Source organism: Leuciscus leuciscus (assembly GCF_965113295.1).
Source record: "Leuciscus leuciscus genome assembly, chromosome: 8".
Classification (NCBI taxonomy): Eukaryota; Metazoa; Chordata; class Actinopteri; order Cypriniformes; family Leuciscidae; genus Leuciscus; species Leuciscus leuciscus.
Window position 1 is genome coordinate 42,812,352 of NC_138732.1, and position 22,005 is coordinate 42,834,356.

The 22,005-nt window shown below is 40.3% G+C and overlaps 1 protein-coding gene and 4 long non-coding RNA genes across 5 annotated transcripts in view; 3 read left to right on the forward strand and 2 right to left on the reverse strand.

Annotated features, from left to right (window-relative positions):
* Positions 1-22,005, reverse strand: part of mgat4b (alpha-1,3-mannosyl-glycoprotein 4-beta-N-acetylglucosaminyltransferase B) — a 159,400-nt gene that overhangs the window by 123,683 nt on the left and 13,712 nt on the right. The window lies entirely within an intron of this gene.
* LOC309504806 overlaps positions 1-22,005 on the forward strand; it is a 125,010-nt gene that overhangs the window by 8,374 nt on the left and 94,631 nt on the right. The gene's annotated exons all lie outside the window — the stretch shown is intronic.
* Positions 2,233-4,398, reverse strand: LOC309504803. The gene is made up of 2 exons (XR_014208175.1): positions 4,162-4,398; positions 2,233-4,005 (listed from the first exon to the last, which is right to left on the reverse strand). It is a non-coding gene; the product is annotated as an uncharacterized lncRNA (long non-coding RNA).
* On the forward strand, positions 4,504-7,355 carry LOC309504804. Its single transcript, XR_014208176.1, has 2 exons — positions 4,504-5,018; positions 6,485-7,355. It is a non-coding gene; the product is annotated as an uncharacterized lncRNA (long non-coding RNA).
* LOC309504802 lies at positions 11,039-14,783 on the forward strand. Its single transcript, XR_014208174.1, has 2 exons — positions 11,039-11,378; positions 11,457-14,783. It is a non-coding gene; the product is annotated as an uncharacterized lncRNA (long non-coding RNA).

The following is a 22,005-nucleotide window of genomic DNA, read 5'->3' on the forward strand; positions in this document are numbered from 1 at the left end:
CTGCAAGAGGAACTTATTCTGAGTCGAGATTATTAACACTATAATGATGTGCACCCATAAATCATTTAGAATAAACACTGAAATATTCCATAAAAAGCGTAAGAATCGTCTATTGTGATTTCACTTAAAATCGAACCGATTAAAGGTCACTGACGAGAACATTTATTGCGTTTATAAACGTACGTTTCTCACTATTACGAGAAAAACACGTAGACGTGTGAATGAATGAACATGCAGGTCCTCCAGAAGTGCCGGAAGGCGGTGTATTTACAGCACACAACGTGTACGAACTAACACAGATACACACGTCACAAACTAATCTTTATCAGATCTCGTTTTTAATTGATCCTGATATGGATTCTTATTCTCTTTTAATTTAATTTATTTGTAGCGCAGCCATCCATAATCACAGTAAGATTTGCATGTAATTGTCACCTTATAGTACGTTTGTTAATTTTAGTAAAGAATTAACAATTTCAGCTTTTAAATTCTGTCAATTTTATCACGAAATACAAGCAATAAATGTGGTTTTGCCGCTGTTTAATGTGGCCGACAGACAGATCGCTCGATCAGCATATACACCTCAGAAAGATCATGTTACGTCAAATTTACCTCAGAAAAGCTCATAAACTCAAGCACTGTCACATAATCCTTATATTTTTACTTAACCTGTTGTCTACAAGAGAAAGAATGGAAGGAGCTAAAAATGAGATTCAACAGCACCGGTATAACTGCATGTGAAGAGCTGCCTTTCCCCAGATTTACCTCATTACTAATGAAGAAATATAGATGGGTGTATAAGACATACAGCAACGTTTATAGGAAGCATTAGGAGGTTAAACTCAAGCGATGCCGGCATCATTATGGTCTGAGACACTGGCCAGATTCTGTGTAAAGAACCATTCTTCGTGTGTGTATGTAGTGCTCATGTTGGAAAAGTAATTCAGCTCCTACTTTAAGTGAATCTCAGATCCCAGGACATCTACAAGATGGATGGAAAGGAGGGCAGACGTGACAACACATGGCAAAATTAAAACACGCTTATTCTTTTGAGGCACTTTAAAAAATAATTGCCACTTATTTTTTCCCTTACAGGAGCCAATGACTCATTAATTGATCTTTTGTTGTCTGGAGCCCTGCATAGAGATCAGGGTAAGAGAAAACCACACATGCCTGATGATAGATTGACTTATAGCCTATGTATAGCCATGTATTGAAACAAATATCCTTTACATTTTCCATTAACAGTGCTGTCGGCAGATTGACACGCTTATCACCCAATGCCAATAACCTCAAAATAAATACTGGCAAATGAATGTGTCCGACTGATATACTCATCACTGGAAGAGTGTGTGTACCGAGACAGGGACGTATTGTGTGCAGCTCTATAAAGAGAAACTAATACGAGTCCCATGACCCAAAGCCCAGAGAAAGTGGACTGAGATTCTTTGACTAGCCAATATTGGGCTTTCAGTGACGGACTGAGACAGGGGCGTCTTTGTCTCCACGGTGATACTGATACACCCACAGGACAGTCAATCAGATCGATGCTTATCAACAAGCAACCAATCAGATCGTGTGCACGGTCACCAAATGAAGCCAATGAGAAAGAGATGCTAATCCTCAGACAGACGCAGATTCTCTCAGAAAGGCTAAGAATAACTCCACTGTGTCCATCCTATATGCAAGAGTAGAGTTACACACACACACACACTATACTTCAAGGCAAATCATCCAACAAATGGGTGCGATGTAATGTAGAACAAAATCTGGCCGAAACCAAGTACATTTGGAGTTTGTTTTGGTGGTTTGAAACAACTGTGTCTGAAAGCTTCACAGATGGTCTAATATTTCTGGAGGAGTTTTGAAGAGCATTCACCAGTTAACATTACTCAGCCCGTCAAGCAACACAACAGGGCCGTTTGAGATGGCTCTTTCAGTTGAAGAAAAGCACTTTCTAAATATACTGGATAAACCTAAAGAACGTAACTAGAAACACACACAAGAATGAGACAAAAGTAGTAGTTTTCCGACATCATATTTTGTCCCAATTGGGCATCAAGAAATGTTATGGAATATTAATAAAACAACTTTTTATTCTTACGGCTCATGAGACTTAAATCAGTGTAGTTTCAGTCTTGTTTATATAATATTTAAGTTAAATTAAATAAAAACAGTGAGAAGAGTTTAACTGTGATCAAAATTGTTTGAGAAGCAGAGTCACGATTCCCGTCTCGTGTTTAACTGACTGTTTGATAGTTTTGTTCCCATTTTTCCAGTGTTCTGACTTCCTGTGTTTAGTTCCTGTTTCCTTTGTTTCATAGCCTGCCTTATTAGTGTAATAGTTACCTTAGGCTGAATCAGGAATCGCCCCTATACCCTTAAATAGGGCATTTGTAGTGGTGTCCAAAACCCTAGTGGATGTTATGAAGTACACTTATTCAATCTCACAATGCATTGCAATAACGAGTGTACAACCGATGAACGCTTAACGATTGTCTGAATTCACCCACTCCTTCTCATTCACTCCTTCAAGGGAAGCGTATTAGTAGACTCACGTAGGGAATAGCGAGGCACTCGTTAGCCCTCGTTACCTTAAGAATTTAAAGCCCAGTGTTTTCCCATGTTCTTTGGTGGACGTCTCAGTTCTGTTCCCTGTTCTTGGCTGTGTGTGTTTTTGTTACTTTATTATTAAAGCCTGAAGTCTAAAATAACAGCTGAGCAGATTAATGAGGAAAAGGCACAGTTATGAGACTATTTAAGGACAAAAACAAACCGGAGACGTTTTACAGCATCACTATATCGGTCAGTTGACGTAGGGAGCTCAGAAGAGCAGAGCCCAATGAAAGCAGTGTCCTTCACATGACACACACACACACACACACCATTAACCTCCAGATTCCTCCAACACACGCGGATCATAATGAAATCCCTCCATCTCCAGACGGACGAGCTGCAGGTCAAGGAGATCTAAACCCACCCCGAGGCTTTCCTTAATCATTCCCAATGGTTCCCGGTGCCCGTTCCCAGGTCTGGAGAGGAACACCAGCGCTAACATTACCAGAGGTCTGATGGGAAGAAAGAGTGCTGTGTGCGTCCCAATTCACATACTATCCGTCCTAAATCGTATTCGAAAATAGAATTATTACGTCCCAAATCGTAGTATGAGTATTCCTAAGACTCCCGGATGGTCTACTATTTCCAGTCAGAATGCGAAGTGCAGATCCGTGAACACACTAAAGGCTAATACTGCCCACAACCCATTGTGCGTTGAACATGGATTCGATTAGAACTACAAACACGAGTAAAAAGTGTTAAAAAACTACAGACATGGCGGATGTGCGAGACCGGTGGTTATGTAGAGAGGTTTAGATAAAGGGGTTTGAGTGATTCATTATCAGTATCTAACCTGACATTTTTTATTTTTTTATTCAATGTTGTCCACATTATATTGCATCTGCACCAGCATTGTGAACTTTTGTAAAGATATGTTTAGCCATTAACTTTTAAATGCATCATTATACTCAAATTGCAAACACATGAGGACAGTCCCCGCATGAAAGACCCACGACTGGCAGATCAACGTGTGCAACATTTCTCTCCGAAACAGTAGGAAATTAAATTAGATTGAATGGAGGATTTTAACTGTGATGAGATGATTGACAGGTCAGTTTACGGAGACAGGATGCACGTAACTAAGCGACAGAGCTGTCCGTTAAAGATGACGAAGTAGTTTGTCCCAAAGCTTGTCTACTCTTTTGCTACACACTCAAAAGTATGTGCTTTTTCTTCACAAAGCGTGTCCATACTTTTAGGGCGTAGTATCAGTAGGCGAATTGGGATGCAGCAAAACATCCAATCACTGGAACATCCAATCACTCCGAGTCTGGAACGAGGAAATTAAATCCCAATCACTTTTGAATCACAGGGAACGAAGGAACGAAATCCCAATCATTCCGAGTCTGGAGCAGGGAACGAGGGAACAAAATCCCAATCACTCCGAGTCTGGAGCAGGAACGAGAGAACGAGATCCCAATCACTCCGAGTCTGGAACAAGGAACGAGGGAATGAGATCCAAATTACTCACAGTCTGGAGCAGGAAATGAGATCCCAATCACTCCGAGTCTGGAACAGGGAACGAGGGAACGAAATCCCAATCACTCCGAGTCTGGAACGAGGGAACGAAATCCCAATCACTCCAAGTCTGGAACAGGGAACAAGGGAACAAAATCCCAATCACTCCGAGTCTGGAACGAAGGAACGAAATCCCAATCACTCCGAGTCTGGAACAGGGAACAAAATCCCAATCACTCCAAGTCTGGAACAGGGAACGAGGGAACAAAATCCCATTCACTCCGAGTCTGGAACAGGGAACGAGGGAACAAAATCCCAATCACTCCAAGTAGGGCTGGGCGATAATTCGATCTCGATACGGGATCGCGATACATTTTTTAACGATTTCGATAATATGCTTGGGACATATTATTCGATATCACATGAAAAAGTAAGCGCAACAACAACAGTATCAGTCTGCCGGCTGCCGTATATAATTAATGCGATATGGCTCAGGTTTCCGTTGTCAGGTAATGCCGTAATGCCAAAATGAATTTGAGAATAAGCCTAAAATGTATAAAGCAAAAATACACCGACCTTTGGCTATGTTATAAAGGAACAGGCTCTACCGTTTGAAAGTTATTAAACAACATCGCATGCTGCATTTCAAATAAAGCGCACGCCTAAAACGGCTGTAATATAGACCTAAACAACGAACGAATGAGTGAGACGTTTCAAATATGTCCAGGCCCAGGCAGACTAGCCGCCTGTAAAAGCTTTTTTCAGAGGCCAGACGCGACGGACGATGGTGAATCAGGAACGCCTGAAGCCTCAGATGTCCAGACAGCTCCACCACCACCGGAGAAAAAGCAGAATCGGATCAAGACGAAGCAGCGAAGTCGCCTTGCGGAGAACAAGGTTACGCGGCTTATGCGCATTGCAAGTTGTGGAGAGACACTAGCCGCGTTTCCATTAGGCGACCCTTCAAATTGCGCAAATTGAAATTGCGAATTAAAAATACGCACAATGGAAACACGTAAATTTCGCAAAAACTCCCGTTTATCGCAAAAAAGTTTTTATGCTCGCATGAGGAGGTTTTTCAGGCAATTCGAAAAAGGAATATTTCGCAAAACTGATATGGAAACAGTTTTTTGCGCATTTACAGTCACCTGACTTAGAAGACGCGGTGTGTGTGAGGTCCATGTAGCTACGCAAATAATAATAATTTTATATAATTTTATTATATTATAACATTTAATAGGCTATATTTAGAAGACGCTTTTATGCAAAAAAGGAACAAAGCTGAGTGTGGAGCGTGCACTGCATGGCACGGAGGCGCGGGCGCGAACACTTGCAATAACAGTGGAAACAACTTAAAATACTCTATCATTTCTGGTCATACAGAAAATAATAATACATTATTTTCAACTACTTTTATTTGTGTAAACTCACAATAACAAGAAAACGTTGTGCTTTTGTAAAATAAAATAAAACAACCAGACGCACGTTCATGATCTCCGTAAACTGGAGCGCGAGAACTGAAACAAAATATAGCCTATTTAGGCTAAAGCTTGAAATGTCCACTTTAAAACGAACAAATTCGAATCGAAAGTTAATACCTTCTGATTATGCAATCCATATGAAAGGTGCATTTCTCTCTAAAAGCGCATCTACAGTGGTGGAGATGGAAATGTGATTTTAGCCGACACTTAGAAAACAATAGTTTATTAATAATATTAATGACTCTTCTCATTCAGCACTGCGGGAAAAACATCAATTCCAGGTTCTAATTTGGCCTTAGAAAACCATTAAAATCGACATGTTTTCCATATTAATTTGTGAATATTTTAAATGTTTAATAAAGGGGCAAAAAGTCATAAACAAAAATCTGAAAATTCGTCGGTATTTACTTTTTTGCGCAGCAGTTTGTGTAGCCAGTTCAAATTAAAATTTTGGTGTTCAACTTTGCGTTTTAAAAAGACAACAACCGTTCATTTTTCGTTTTTCAATTACGGGTTAAAAAAGGAAAAACGAATGGACACAAAAGTAGCCTACATGGATCGTTTGGACAGAATACGAGACAGAGTTCTTTATTAAATTCATAAAAGAAACAATAATTAGCCTATAGGAATACTGGATTCTAAATCTCAAATAAATGGCACAATCAAAACCTCGCAGCAGAAATGAGGGCGAAACACCCAGAAACTCCTTATATGTGTCGTTCGCAGTATAAGGGTCTTTCCCTGCCATTAATGCTTGGATAACACGCCACGTCAGAGAAAAAAAAGGACGTTTTAGTCGCCTAACAAGTAATGCATTAAGTAGCATTAATGGAAACGCCGTCATTTCGCAATAGTTTTTTTTATCGATATTTAGATAATAGCGCAAAACATTTGCGCAAATCTGTAATGGAAACGTGGCTACAGGGAAGTTTTGATTTTAAGTCGGCAGCTGCACAATTCAGCACTGCAAAACAGCGTAAAAAGTAGCCTAAAATGACGCGAGACAATGTTATAGGCCTAGTCATTTGTTTGTTCCAGTTCATTTGACAAGGAGTAATTTCACGGTGGCCAATTTAAATGTTACCAGCTAAATGAGACATACTGAGAGAGTATAATTAAGTTCGCTTGAGTAAAAACAATAGGCTACTATTCAGATATTTTATGTGGGGAAGGGGGATTGGTTTGTTAAACTATGAATGTGAAACCATAGTAAAAACAATTGGCGTTGATTGACGCCAATCGGACGTTCATGTTTTTTTCCGTCTATTTGAAAGTTAGGCTAATAAACATGTTGCATTCTATACGGCCTGATTATGTCATTTTTTAAGTTACATAGCCTGCCTCCAGTTTTCCTCAACTTGACTAATTAAGAGGCGATATTTGACCGGCAAATCATCAAAATGTCCGGAAAACGAAACCTCTGCCGGTCAAAATCAAAAAATGTAAAATATATTGAAAAGTGACCACTGACCAGTCACTACTAGTTTGCACTTGTTTGAAAGCATATACAACTCTGTATGAGCGAAAGAGCGCTGAATTTTCTTTTGCCAGTTGTGGGCCCTGCTGCTCTCTTGACCAATGGAAAGATTCCTACAATGTGGGAGTGTAATGTGAATCCTTTGTCTGCATGAAGACCTTAACAAAAATATTTTGTGCTCATTATTGGAAGGCATATTGTTTAATTTTTCATGTTATTAAACTTTATTCTAAAGTTTCAGTGAATCTCTTGTTTCTTCAAGCTTCAGGATGTCCCTTACACTGGCAGCATCTGCAAAAACTACATATCGTGATAAGAATCGAGATCGATCAATATGGAAAAACATATCGTGATAAAAAAAAAATCCATATCGCCCAGCCCTAACTCCAAGTCTGGAACAGGGAACGAGGGAACAAAATCCCAATCACTCCAAGTCTGGAACAGGGAACAAAATCCCAATCACTCCGAGTCTGGAACGAGGGAACGAAATCCCAATCACTCTGGAGTCTGGAACAAGGAACGAGGGAACACGATGAGGCTGATAGAGCGAGAGAGAGATAAATGTGGTGTGTAATGGAGAGAGAGAGAGAGAGAGAGAGAGAGAGATAAGCAGGTATTCCTGCAGATTGATTCTCTTGTGAAGCTGGTTTATTGTGATAAATGAAAGTGAAAATGCAGAGAAAGCTAATGGCTTGATCAGTGTGAAAACACTATAAACGGTGTGGTCACAGTGGCTTCAACTGAAGAACCCAATAATTGAGGTGAATTTCACTGCGTTTCTGAAATGCAGATAAAGCGGTTCTGCTTCTGATCTCATTAAAAGCATAATTTTCACTTTTCTACTCTTTTCCAAAGACAGCACTGAGGCTATTAGGATCCGACATGACAAAAAGCCTTAACTTTGTTGGAAAATAAGCTAATATATGCATTAGTCTTTATGCCACAAGATAAAAGTATGGATTGTGAGGCAATGTCTGATTTACAGATCTGCAGCTCTGAATGCTTTATTACTTACCAAATGAAAAGTTAAATGGTTCAAAGAAGAAAAGAAAATGCCCATAATGGTCAGAGGTGAAAGACATCATACAGTAACGGCTCTATTACAGAACGAGTGGATGCCGCCATCAGCTGTGTTTCCATTCGAAGTTGGGAATTTAACTTGTGCGCAAAATTGAAATTTGGCATAAAGCATCTGTGAATAAAGCAGTGTTTCCATTGCATGTGTTCAAGAGAACAAAATCATCACTTCCTGGCAAACTGGTGCATTATATCAGTAATAAAACTAAGTTTCTGCAATCTTTCTCTTTTCCCTCCATCATAAACGAGTGTGTCTCAGAGCGTCAGACGAAACACAGTAACCGCTGTCATGTGCTCTAGTGTTCGCATGCTGGTGTTCGGGAACACACTCATTCAACACACTTTGATTCATTTCAGAAACACCAAACCAACATTTGAGATGCTGCGACACCATTGGTCCACTGGTTACTCCAGTTATCCAATCACAGCCTCTGCAGAGTCACATGAGGAAGTCACACTTATCGGATTAAAAAAAGTTTGCCTCAATTGAGCGCATGTTTTTCATGCGTATTTTTAGAATTTATGCACATCTTTCCATTCAGTGTTTTTTTTTATGTCATATCCTAAAATGTGCATAAAAATAGGCGTATGGAAACAGAGCTTGTGTGTAGTCATGCGGTGACCCTGAAGACCATGAAGTAAAGTGCTAAACATAGAGCGCTGCAGGGATGACGTAACTTCACAGGCCAGAATCAGCCCGGTTCAGTCGGCAAACACCAGGAGGATTTTCCCACTGACTTCTGGATTACTGCCGGGAATAAACTCCGTGACCAGATCGTGTGTGTGTTCGGTTCATCACGAAAGTCTTCACAAATGAACAAAGCCACATTTGCATGACCACTAAATCTTTTTTTATAATAAAGAGTTTAAATCTTTATTTAAAGTCCTCCTGTGGTGAAAATCCAGCTTTAATGTTGTTTATGTGTGTATGTGGTGTTTTTAATATGCTTTAAGACAAACCATGTGTAAATTCATAAGTCGACAGCATTGCTGAGTATTTCCTCCTTAAAACTGCAGTGAACCAAAGACAGTCTCAAACACACGCTTTGAAATCGCTGGTGTTTCTGACGTCACAAACTACCTTGTAACCAATCAGATCAACGTGTGATGATGAGGAGATTTAAGGGATAACATTATGAACTACAGGGAGACTTTAAAGTTTAGTTAGAATACTTTGCAAGAGTGGATGAGTTCTCAGACAAGCTCTGTCGTCCTATTTAGCAACCACTTATTTCAAGACACATAAAAACACTTCAAAACAATCACAAGGTGGTTTACAGGTGTATATTATGACATATAATAAAGGCCCGTTCACACCAAGGACAATAACTAATGATAGTCACACCACAACTAAAACTGCAAAGAGGAACGATATTAGAGGAATCAGTTTCAGAACGATTTATCCAGCCGATGAACAACACAACACTGACAGCCAATCAGAATCCATCACAGCATTTAAAGCGACAGACGACAAAACTGCAGTTCACACACGCACATACACTCCTCAGGATACACACACACAAGTCCCTCTGTGTGTGTGTGTGTGTGTGTGTGTGTGTGTGTGTGTGTGTGTGTGTGTGTGTGTGTGTGTGTGTGTGTGTGTGCACTGGTGTGAATAGAGAGCCTAAGTCCCTCCCCTTCCGGTGGACCACCATGGGACCTTATTTCGGAAAAATATTGTATGGTAGTCAATGGCGAGAGACAACAAATATTTTGATCTCGTTTGAATTGTGCCCTGAATTACACATATGATGTTTGTCAATTTAAAAGATACATTTTAAAGTAGGGTTGTGCCGATGGACGATATCATCGTCCATCGTGATGGCTGACCGACATCACGATGGAGAGCCACCATCGTGATGCCACGCCCCCCCCACCCTGTCAGACAGACCAGTCTCACGGCAGTTCGTTTTCGTGTGTACACCAGTGGTTGGGAACCGTGTGGCTCGCAAGGTCTCTCACCCTTTACCAACAAACGATAAAAAAAATGAAGACGTGTGTGTTCAGTGCTGTTCGCGAGTGTCACGAGTCACCACAGCAATCAACCAAACGCTTACGTTTCTGTGGTAACCTAACTTAACAGTTACAGCTCCTGCACTGGGATTCAAGCAGAGCAGCTTGTTTAAGGTGATGGCGAAATTCATTTTAAAACAGCAATGAAAATGTAAAAGTAGGCTTTATAAACTTTAATATATCCTTTTATTGAAATGGGTGCTTTGCTGTGCAAAGAGAAACATTTCACCCGTTGGCCGCTGGTACTTTCACTTTTGCCGCAGAGACCCTTTATGTCCTATAAATGTATCGTATTGTTGATAATCCGCACAGATTTCAGTTGACGATTATGTTAAGTTCATAACAAAACATGAATGAGAAAGAAAAGAGCAGGATGTGCTATTGAAAAGAAATATTAAAAGCACGATGTCGCGAAAGAGAACTGAATTCTACTGACAGGATGGTGCGCGCGCGCTCCGAGCACAACATGGTCAAGTAGTCTTTGTCTTCGGTTGCGCGCCTGAACGGCCAAATAAACATAGAAATATTTCAAAATGCCAAGCCGAGTATTCCCGTGGCGTAAACACAGTAGATGTAAGTAGCTACAATGTGCACTCTCCCTGTCTCTTCGTGATCGATGACCCCCCCCCCCCCCCCCCCCGACGATATCATCGTCCATCGCGATGTTTTACTGTAAACATCGTCAACTGGCAATTTAGGGGACATCGCCCAACCCTATTTTAAAGTCAAGAAAGTCGTGGTTTGATGTAAAACTGTTGAGGTATAAGACTGTGAAAATACGTAATTACAAAGACTACAAACCCAAAAGGCGCACATGTGACGTCATACCTTTTCTCTCAATGAATGAAGCTAACTTTACTGAAGCTAACGTCAGTCATTTTCTCTATAGTCTTACGTTATAATCGTAAGATTACGTTATAATCGTTATAATACACAGTCATGCCTGAGTGTTTGGTACCAGACTGGACACATACGTACATAGTGCGAGACGAGAGATGGAGTTCATTTCAGTTTTTTCCCATGAGCCGGAAGCGGAGGGGCGGGACTTAGGCTCTCTATACTAATATAGTTATCTGTATAGTTATCATTCTGGGTGTGAACGGTTCGCAGAACGAGCTTGTGTTCACCACAGCCTTATTTCTGGCATTTAACCGAAAACCCAGTGACTTCAGGACGGTGGAAACCAGAAGTGCTAAAACATGTTGACACACACACGACAGCCGGCATTATCAGGAAGTGTGTGTGTGTGTGTGTGTGTGTGTGTGTGTGTGTGTGTGTGTGTGTGTGTGTGTGTGTGTGTGTGTGTGTGTGTGTGTGTGTGTGTGAGCATACAGCAGTATATCAGCTTCCGCTACGCCTGAAGCCACAGAAACCCTTGTGATCGGCGAGTGTGAGAGAGCACAGTGATGTTTCCGTTCGGCTGTGTGTTTGGCCACAGACTGGAGACAGAACACGTCGATGTCGTGTACCGTTGTGCACATGTTTGTTATGTGGCGTACTCCGTGCGGGCGAGCAGCCCAGAACTCATTTACAGCACATTTGAGCTCACATCAGTGGACCCGACAGACGGCTGACGAGCACGAGCACGAGCACCGCCAACATCATCATCATCATCATCATCACACACACACACACACACACACACACACACACACACACACACACACACACACACACACACACACACACACACACTGTACAGTGAGGACATACTGTAGTGATGGACTGATGACGGTGTTCAGATGCCTGTACAGTAGTGACGTCCAGCCTGGGAAAACTCACATCTTCACCTTTTATTCAAATATTATTACAAATATTATTATTTGCATATTGCTTAGTTGCGCTTGGAGTCGACTGTTTTATTTATGATAATAAACGTGACATAAGTTTTGTCCAGGCTGTCATACAAAGAAATGATGGGAAACACTTTACAATAGAAGCAGAAATAAAAACTAATACTTCTACAGCATTTATTAATCTTAGTTAATATTAAATATCATTTAATATTCATTTTAATTTACTAATACATTAATAAAATGAAAAGATGTGTTTGTTAACATTAGTTAATGTACTGTGAACTAACATGAACAATGAACAGCTGGATTATTATTAACTAACATGAACAAAGATTAATAAATACTGTAACAAATGTATTGCTCATTGTTAGTTCATGATAGTTAATACATTAACTAATGTTAACTAATGAACCTTATTGTAAAGTGTTACCGAAATTATGAACATTATGCACAAACAAGAGAGAACCAACCAAATATTAATAACTCATAATGCTGTAGAGTCGATGTATGCTTTATCCTGTCAGCTGTACGTTTCTCCTGTAGTTGTAGTTTGCCTTTTTAATGTTGTTAAATAAATACCTTAAACATGTTTTAGTGCTTTAATCTTCCCTCATATTTAAAACATAAAAAAAAAAATCATAAAATATTTTGCTTATATTTTGATGGTTTAATCAAACTTGTAGGGTCATTAGAAACAAATATCCCCTTTTGGCCACTACTGTATATATTTTACAGTTCAAAATGACTTGTATATGATAAAATGACGTGTTGTTGAAGTAATAGTGTCACTTGTCATTTACCATGACACCCTCATCTCACTCCAAACCCACATGAAAACAGTATTTTACAGTGAAATTACATGTACAGTATGTGTCGTGAAATCTAACAGTTCTTCCACAGTATATGATCGGGAAACCAATTACTGTTCCACCGTTATATTAAAGTTACTGACATGAAGAGTGTGTGTAGGTGTGAATCTGAAGGAACAGATGGCTGAGACTGCAGGAGTAAAACCATCTATAACACACTCCCTCAGGATACACACACACACACACACTCCTCAGGATACACACACACACACACACACACACACACACACACACACACACACACACACTCCCTCCTCAGGATACACACACACACACACACTCCTTAGGATACAGTGAGAAGAGGAGTGTGTGTGTGTGTGTGTGTGTGTGTGTGTGTGTGTGTGTGTGTGTGTGTGTGTGTGTGTGTGTGTGTGTGTGTGTGTGTGTGTGTGAGAGAGAGAGAGAGAGAGTGTGTGTGTGAGTGTGTGTGTGTGTGTGTGTGTGTGTGTGTGTGTGTGTGTGTGTGTGTGTGTGTGTGTGTGAGAGAGAGAGAGTGTGTGAGTGTGAGTGTGAGTGTGTGTGTGTGTGTGTGTGTGTGTGTGTGTGTGTGTACACACACATGTAAATACACTTCAGGATTTTTTTTTAAATACACAGACATCAAGAATCTGCATATGAATCTCATCAATGGTGACATACTTCATGCCGCAATGCATGCTGGGAGTCATGAGTGGCTATGGTGGCTCCCAGGATGCATTGCGGCATGAAGCATGTCACCATTGTTGAGATTCATATGCAGATTCTTGATGTCTGTGTGTATCTAAGAAAATCCTATATTCCTAATGTATTTAAAAATCAAAATTCAGAATGTCTGATTTGTGCCAACAAAATGAAACTGGTGTAAATCTATCGATATCAAGTAAGTTTTGATCAGTTAAAAGACTAAGCAATTATTTTTCTTCACAATGACTAAAACTTTATCATCTGATCGCCTTTGTTTATGGTTTTTTTTGCAACAATTTACGTGCTTTATCAAAAATTACAAACTGACATATTAAGCATGAGTCAAACTGGCCAACTATGCATGATGGGATACGCTTCGTGTGGGTTTAGTGTGCATTAACTGCACTTTGGTATTTTTAAGACTTGGGCTGAGCTCGCCTTAATCCAACCAAACCTGCCGAGTGTCAACACAGCCTTAATGACCCCAAAATGTCATGTAAAAACATATTTTCCTTTCACCTTTAATAAATACAAGTGTACACACTGTAGTCTTTATTTTCAAATGTTTTAAAGGTGCAGTGTGTGATGTTTAGCAGCCCTAGTGGTGAGGTTGTGAACTGCACCCAACAGAAGTTACGGTGGCCGACAGGAAGTGATGTCGTCATTTGAGACAGCAGAGAGTAGCCAGTTCAGCAATGAGGTTTCTTTACAAAGATTAAGAAATTAGATTTACTTGATTATTCAGTAAAACGATGTTATTGGGAATATTATTGTCACCTGTTCATCGTTGTGTCAGTGTTTTATTCGCTGGCTTTAGCTTTAGCTTCTTATCATGAAGAACAACACAGTGACGAAACGTGTTTGTCTGTTCAGGGCCACCGTAGAAACATGTGTAAGTGTAAGTGGACCCGCGGTGTGTGTAGAGAGAAATGCTCATTCTAAGCTAATAAACACATAACGGTTCATTATGTAAGGTCTTTACACACCACTGAAAACATAGTTATGTGTATGATATTGCATTTCTGTCTACAGATCCTCCTAAATATTTGTATCAATATATATCAATATATAAATAGCGATAAATGAATCGATATAGCCCTGAATCTAAACAATCGTATCGCAGAATTTTTTAAGGTATCGGCAAATAGTACCGCTGGCTGAAGCGATATCATATCATATCGTATCGTGATGAACTGTCCGACTTACAGCCCTAATATCATTCTTAGTCTGAACTTCAACACTGTTCAGCAGCCTCTCTCTCTCTCTCTCTCTCTCTCTCTCTCTCTCTGTGTCTCTCTCTCTCTCTCTCTCTGTGTGTCTCTCTCTCTCTCTCTCTCTCTCTCTCTCTCTCTCTCTCAGTTGTGTGGGTGTCAGAGTCTGAATCAAAGGTCCGGGTCTCTAATGCTGCATGACAGAGAAATTGAGAGTGAACTCTGAGAGGGTCGCGGGAGCAATGCCTAATGGGTAAATCTGTCCTTCCTGGCCTTGGTGCACTCTGGGTAAACATGACCTCTCCTGACAGACCTCAAGCACAGAGCGCAAGCAAACAAATGAGATAGAGGAATGACGGACAGGAATAAAAGAGAAACTCTCTGGCAGAAGTGCGATGGCCTCCACGAGAGGTTAAACTCTGAAGCGAACACTCACAACCACGCAAGCACTGAGCGAGAGCAGATCTCTGACAAACTGGCCATATCACTCCTCCAGAGAACATGAAACACAACTACAACTGCATCTCTTGATGAGACAACGCGTTTACAGCATTCACACACACACACACAGCAGAACACCATCCTTTTAGAGTTCGGGGTCGGTGAGAAATGAGTCTCTTCTGCTCATCAACACTGCGTTTATTTATTCAAAAATAGAAAAATATTATTCCAATGTAAAACATCTGTTTTCTATGTGAATATATAGTAAAGTGTAATTTATTCCTGTGCTCAAAGCTGAATGTTCAGCATCATTACTCCAGTCTTCAGCGTCACATGATCCTTCATAAATCATTCTAATGTGATGATTTGAGAAACTTTGGAGAAATATGACTTAAAAATTTGCAAAGTAAAAAGACATTTGACCAATAGCGAATCTAAGCTTCACAGATCGACCACTAGGTTCTGTGTGGGTCTGAACTCATTTAACGGCTCAAAGTCCAGTGTGATGCGGATTAACAAACCAGAGACACGTCACATGCTGACCTCCTGATGACTAACTAGTGACTGAGAGGACCACACACACACACTCTCACAAGGGCTGTGCAACGATTAATCGCGGTTAATTGCATCCAAAATAAAAGTTTGTGTGTGTGTGTGTAGTAACACTAATGTAACGCGCTCACAGGTGTTTGTTTGTGGAGTAACACTAATCTAATGCAGTCACGGGTGTGTGTTTGTGGAGTAACACTAATGTACCGCGGTCACAGGTGTGTGTTTGTGGAGTAACACTAATGTAATGCGGTCACGGGTGTGTGTTTGTGGAGTAACACTAATGTACCGCGGTCACAGGTGTGTGAGTGTGGAGTAACACTAATGTAACGCGGTCACAGGTGTGTGTTTGTGGAGTAACACTAATGTAACGCGGTCACAGGCGTGTGTTTGCGGAGTAACACTAATGTAACGCGGTCACAGGTGTGTGTTTGCGGAGTAACACTAATGTAACGCGGTCACAGGTGTGTGTTTGCGGAGTAACACTAATGTAACGCAGTCACGGGTGTGTGAGTGTGGAGTAACACTAATGTAATGCAGTCACAGGTGTGTGTTTGTGAAGTAACACTAATGTAATGCGGTCACAGGTGTGTGTTTGTGAAGTAACACTAATGTAATGCGGTCACAGGTGTGTGTTTGTGGAGTAACACTAATGTAACGCGGTCACAGGTGTGTGAGTGTGGAGTAAAACTAATGTAACGCGGTCACAGGTGTGTGTTTGTGGAGTAACACTAATGTAACGCGGTCACAGGTGTGTGAGTGTGGAGTAACACTAATGTAACGCGGTCACAGGTGTGTGTTTGCGGAGTAACACTAATGTAACGCAGTCACGGGTGTGTGAGTGTGGAGTAACACTAATGTAATGCAGTCACAGTGTGTGTGTGTGTGTGTGTGTGTGTGTGTGTGTGTGTGTGTGTGTGTGTGTGTGTGTGTGTGTGTGTGTGTGTGTGTGTGTGTGTGTGTGTAGTAACACTAATGTAATGCGGTCACAGGTGTGTGTTTGTGGAGTAACACTAATTTAACGCGGTCACGGTGTGTGTTTGTGGAGTAACACTAATGTAATGCGGTCACAGGTGTGTGTGTTTGTGGAGTAACACTAATGTAACGCGGTCACAGGTGTGTATTTGTGGAGTAACACTAATGTAACGCGGTCACAGGTGTGTGAGTGTGGAGTAACACTAATGTAATGCGCTCACAGGTGTGTGTTTGTGGAGTAACACTAATGTAACGCGGTCACAGGTGTGTGAGTGTGGAGTAACACTAATGTAATGCGGTCACAGATGTGTGAGTGTGGAGTAACACTAATGTAATGCAGTCACAGGTGTGTGAGTGTGGAGTAACACTAATGTAACGCGGTCACAGGTGTGTGTTTGTGGAGTAACACTAATTTAACGCGGTCACGGTGTGTATTTGTGGAGTAACACTAATGTAACGCGGTCACAGGTGTGTGAGTGTGGAGTAACACTAATGTAACGCGGTCACAGATGTGTGAGTGTGGAGTAACACTAATGTAATGCGCTCACAGGTGTGTGTTTGTGGAGTAACACTAATTTAACGCGGTCACGGTGTGTGTTTGTGGAGTAACACTAATGTAATGCGGTCACAGGTGTGTGTTTGTGGAGTAACACTAATGTAACGCGGTCACAGGTGTGTGTTTGTGGAGTAACAGTAATGTAACGGTCACAGGTGTGTGTTTGTGGAGTAACACTAATGTAATGCGGTCACAGATGTGTGAGTGTGGAGTAACACTAATGTAATGCAGTCACAGGTGTGTGTTTGTGGAGTAACACTAATTTAACGCGGTCACGGAGTGTGTTTGTGGAGTAACACTAATGTAATGCGGTCACAGGTGTGTGTTTGTGGAGTAACACTAATGTAACGCGGTCACGGTGTGTGTTTGTGGAGTAACACTAATGTAATGCGGTCACAGGTGTGTGTTTGTGGAGTAACACTAATGTAACGCGGTCACAGGTGTGTGTTTGTGGAGTAACAGTAATGTAACGGTCACAGGTGTGTGTTTGTGGAGTAACACTAATGTAACGCGGTCACAGATGTGTGAGTGTGGAGTAACACTAATGTAATGCAGTCACAGGTGTGTGTTTGTGGAGTAACACTAATTTAACGCGGTCACGGTGTGTGTTTGTGGAGTAACACTAATGTAACGCGGTCACAGGTGTGTGTTTGTGGAGTAACAGTAATGTAACGGTCACAGGTGTGTGTTTGTGGAGTAACACTAATGTAATGCGGTCACAGGTGTGTGTTTGTGGAGTAACACTAATGTAACGCGGTCACAGGTGTGTGTGAGTGTGGAGTAACACTAATGTAACGCAGTCACAGGTGTGTGTTTGTGGAGTAACACTAATGTAACGCGGTCACAGGTGTGTGAGTGTGGAGTAACACTAATGTAATGCGGTCACAGATGTGTGAGTGTGGAGTAACACTAATGTAATGCAGTCACAGGTGTGTGTTTGTGGAGTAACACTAATTTAACGCGGTCACGGTGTGTGTTTGTGGAGTAACACTAATGTAATGCGGTCACAGGTGTGTGTTTGTGGAGTAACACTAATGTAACGCGGTCACAGGTGTGTGTTTGTGGAGTAACAGTAATGTAACGGTCACAGGTGTGTGTTTGTGGAGTAACACTAATGTAATGCGGTCACAGATGTGTGTTTGTGGAGTAACACTAATGTAATGCGCTCACAGGTGTGTGTGTGTGTGTGTGTGTGTGTGTGTGTGTGTGTGTGTGTGTGTGTGTGTGTGTGTGTGTGTGTGTGTGTGTGTGTGTGTGTGTGTGTGTGTGTGTGTGTGTGTGGAGTAACACTAATGTAACGTGGTCACAGGTGAGTATGTGTGGAGTAACACTAATGTAACGCGGTCACAGGTGTGTGTTTGTGGAGTAACACTAATGTAACGTGGTCACAGGTGAGTATGTGTGGAGTAACACTAATGTAACGCGGTCACAGGTGTGTGAGTGTGGAGTAACACTAATGTAATGCGCTCACAGGTGTGTGTTTGTGGAGTAACACTAATGTAACGTGGTCACAGGTGTGTGAGTGTGGAGTAACACTAATGTAATGCGCTCACAGGTGTGTGTTTGTGGAGTAACACTAATGTAACGTGGTCACAGGTGAGTGTGTGTGGAGTAACACTAATGTAACGCGGTCACAGGTGTGTGAGTGTGGAGTAACACTAATGTAATGCGCTCACAAATATTTAAATGTATATATAATATAAATTATGAAATGTATATACATGCAGACATTTCTTAAATATATACATGCATGTGTGTGTATTTATAAATTCAAAATAATTATACACAGTACACACGCATTTATGTAAACACAAACTTTTATTTTGGATGCGATTAATCGTTGCACAGCCCTAACACACACACACACACACACACACACGGTGTGTGTGTGTGTGTGTGTGTGTGTGTGTGTGTGTGTGTGTGTGTGTGTGTGTGTGTGTGTGTGTGTGTGTGAGAGAGAGAGTGAATGAAAGCCTAGATTCAATCTGTCAATTCAACAATCCCTTCAATTTGAGTCTCTCAATGATGCGAACAATGCGGTTAGAGTTAAAAAGTTAATAATGAGTGAATAATGACTTAAATGTCACTCTGTTCCTCACACATATCTGCAGAAGACTTGAGTATATAGTGCAGAGTCATTTAGTCACTTTTATGCTGTTTTTTTTTTTGCATTTCAGGATATAGCCATATGACTACAAGATTTTCAATTATTGATAATCTTTATTGCATCTATATCTATACTGTTGTCACATCAGTTCTAGGTTTTGTTTATGTTCATCTATTCATGTCTTCATGTCTATTCATGTGTAACTAGATAAGGGGTGTGAGTGTGTGCAGCAGAGGTGGAAAGAGTACTGAAAATTTGTACTCAAGTACAAGTACCGTTACATTGCTGAAATAATACTCAATTACAAGTAAAAGTACTGGTGTCAAAAAAGTAATTAAGTAAAAGTACAAATTACTCTTCTCAAAAACTACTCAGAGTACTAGTTACTAATTACTTTTTAGCTGGCGATAGTTAATGCATTACCAATAAAAATATTCAACAAAATCATAGATTTATGTAGAAAATAGCTACTTTTAACACGTTTTTACCTTATTGTCAAAGGACATTAATTAGTGGATACTGGAATTTCTAACTTCAATATGACACCTTGAAATATGTCAATATTCAGTAGGCCTAGCCTATAATTTTTAATACCATCGGGAAAACTACTAGGCTACATACTAAATATTTTTATATCTAAATTTTTGTCCATCCATTTTGTCAAGGCAATCATTATTTTCAAGCATTGAAAAGCACAACACTCATTGTAACAGTAATCTATTTGAATGGAAAAGTTTAATTCAAGTCTTCTAAAGAGACACGTCCACTTTATAAGGTGAGATTTTAATTTAGGCTTTTGTTTACATATTTAAACATTGATCAATAACCATTACAATAATCTAATATTTACTCACTCAGTGTATTTGTCTTTACAATAGGGTAACGTGAACTGTTGCAATAGCTCACACACAGCACAAGGAAGCTTGATTTCAATTCAAACTGAATTTAATTTGCAAAAAGACTAGATTTTTCATAACTTTTGACAGCGTTTAATTCAAGAGCATGGAGAGATTGGAGCTGGACGTCATTTGAGTCTGCAGTGAGAACCACTTGGAGAGATTCGCGATTGCACATGATATGACACACAGTCCGAGAGCGCACACTCAATATCCGAGTCCAGTTCGTTCGTATATTTGAGAGCTCGCGTCCAGTTTTCTGCGATTACATGAATGTGCCCTCGCGTTATAATATTGTTCGTGACATTTGCCATTAAAATATGCCATAGAAACTTGCAGGTATTAATAAAATTATGCGTAATAGGCCTAACGTTACCTGCAATCCCGCGCTGAGAGGAGGCGGGTGTGTCAAACTCGCTGTCGTTGAGATGAGAGAATGAGAACGCGCAGCTGGTAAAATATAGATATTTTGACAATACTACTATGTAGTTTGTTGTTCCAAACTTTCAGTCCAGCCATTAATCACTCTGAGCTCCTCGCCTCCTTCATGATCAGCTCTTCAAAACCTGCTGCGACTGCGGCGGCTTTCATTCAGTCCAAATTTCAGGGGTTTTATTGGTCCGTTTACGATCGAATATTTTTATTGGCTACCGAAATGCCATTCAAAGATTTGAATATCAATTCAAATTGTACTCAGTAACGAAATGTGATTTTACAAGTAGCGAAGTAGATTACTTATCTTAATATGTACTTGAGTACAAGTAAAATTACAGATTAAAAAATATACTCAAAAAAGTACAAGTACCCCAAAAAACGACTTAATTACAGTAACGTGAGTAGTTGTAATTCGTTACTTCCACCTCTGGTGTGCAGTTTACTTCTTTTATTTTGAAGTTTCTCATAGCCATAGTTCCTGTTATTGTCATGTGATTCCTTTGGGTCGTGTGTTGTGTTTTCATTGGTTTGTTTTGCCAGGCGTGTCTCAGTTCTGTCGTGTCATTGGTTTATCATCTTGAATACACACAGGTGTAATCATTAGTCTTTATTTATAGCCCTCATGTCTAGCTGTGTTTGGTTGTTTGTAACCCGCAGTTAGAGAGTGTCGCCAAGTCGAGTCATGTTCATGTTTTTAAGTTGGTTTCAATAAACCACACATGGGTTAAACTCTACTCTCCGTCAATGGAGAAACTGCAAACATGTCAAAGATAACAAAATTGGGTCCCACTTTCTATGAAGTGTTTTTCACTACTATGTACTAACATTTAAATTAATCACTTCATGTCTGAATACATGTTTATACATTGTCCTTAAATTTAATAAATACCTGTGTGTAATTACAGCTTGATTCTTATAGATTAGATGATTAGAAAACGTTATTAATCCCTGTAAGGGTAAACTCATTTGCCACCATTAAACAACACAAATAGACAATTAAACATTAAAAACAACAATCTATCCAAGGAATTACACAACTTCATTAAAAAAACTAAAACAAATACAAACACTGAGGCACCACTACTAATCTTACATTAAATTAACTTCTAAGTCCACTAAAAGTACAGTGTGGTGGATGACCTTCAGGAATAAGGCCAATAACCGAACCAGCCTTTCTAATTTATTACTCCTATTTTTATCATCTACAGTGACACTATATCCCACTGCAAAACACTGACCATTATTCTCTGATAGAAGACATAAAGAAGCCTCCTCCTAATGCCAATGGATCTCAACGTCCTCAGAAAGAATAATCTTGGTGTCGTCAAGTCGAGTGTGACGAATGTCTGTAATTAGTGGCCAAGCACTGAAGGTTTGTATCCGTC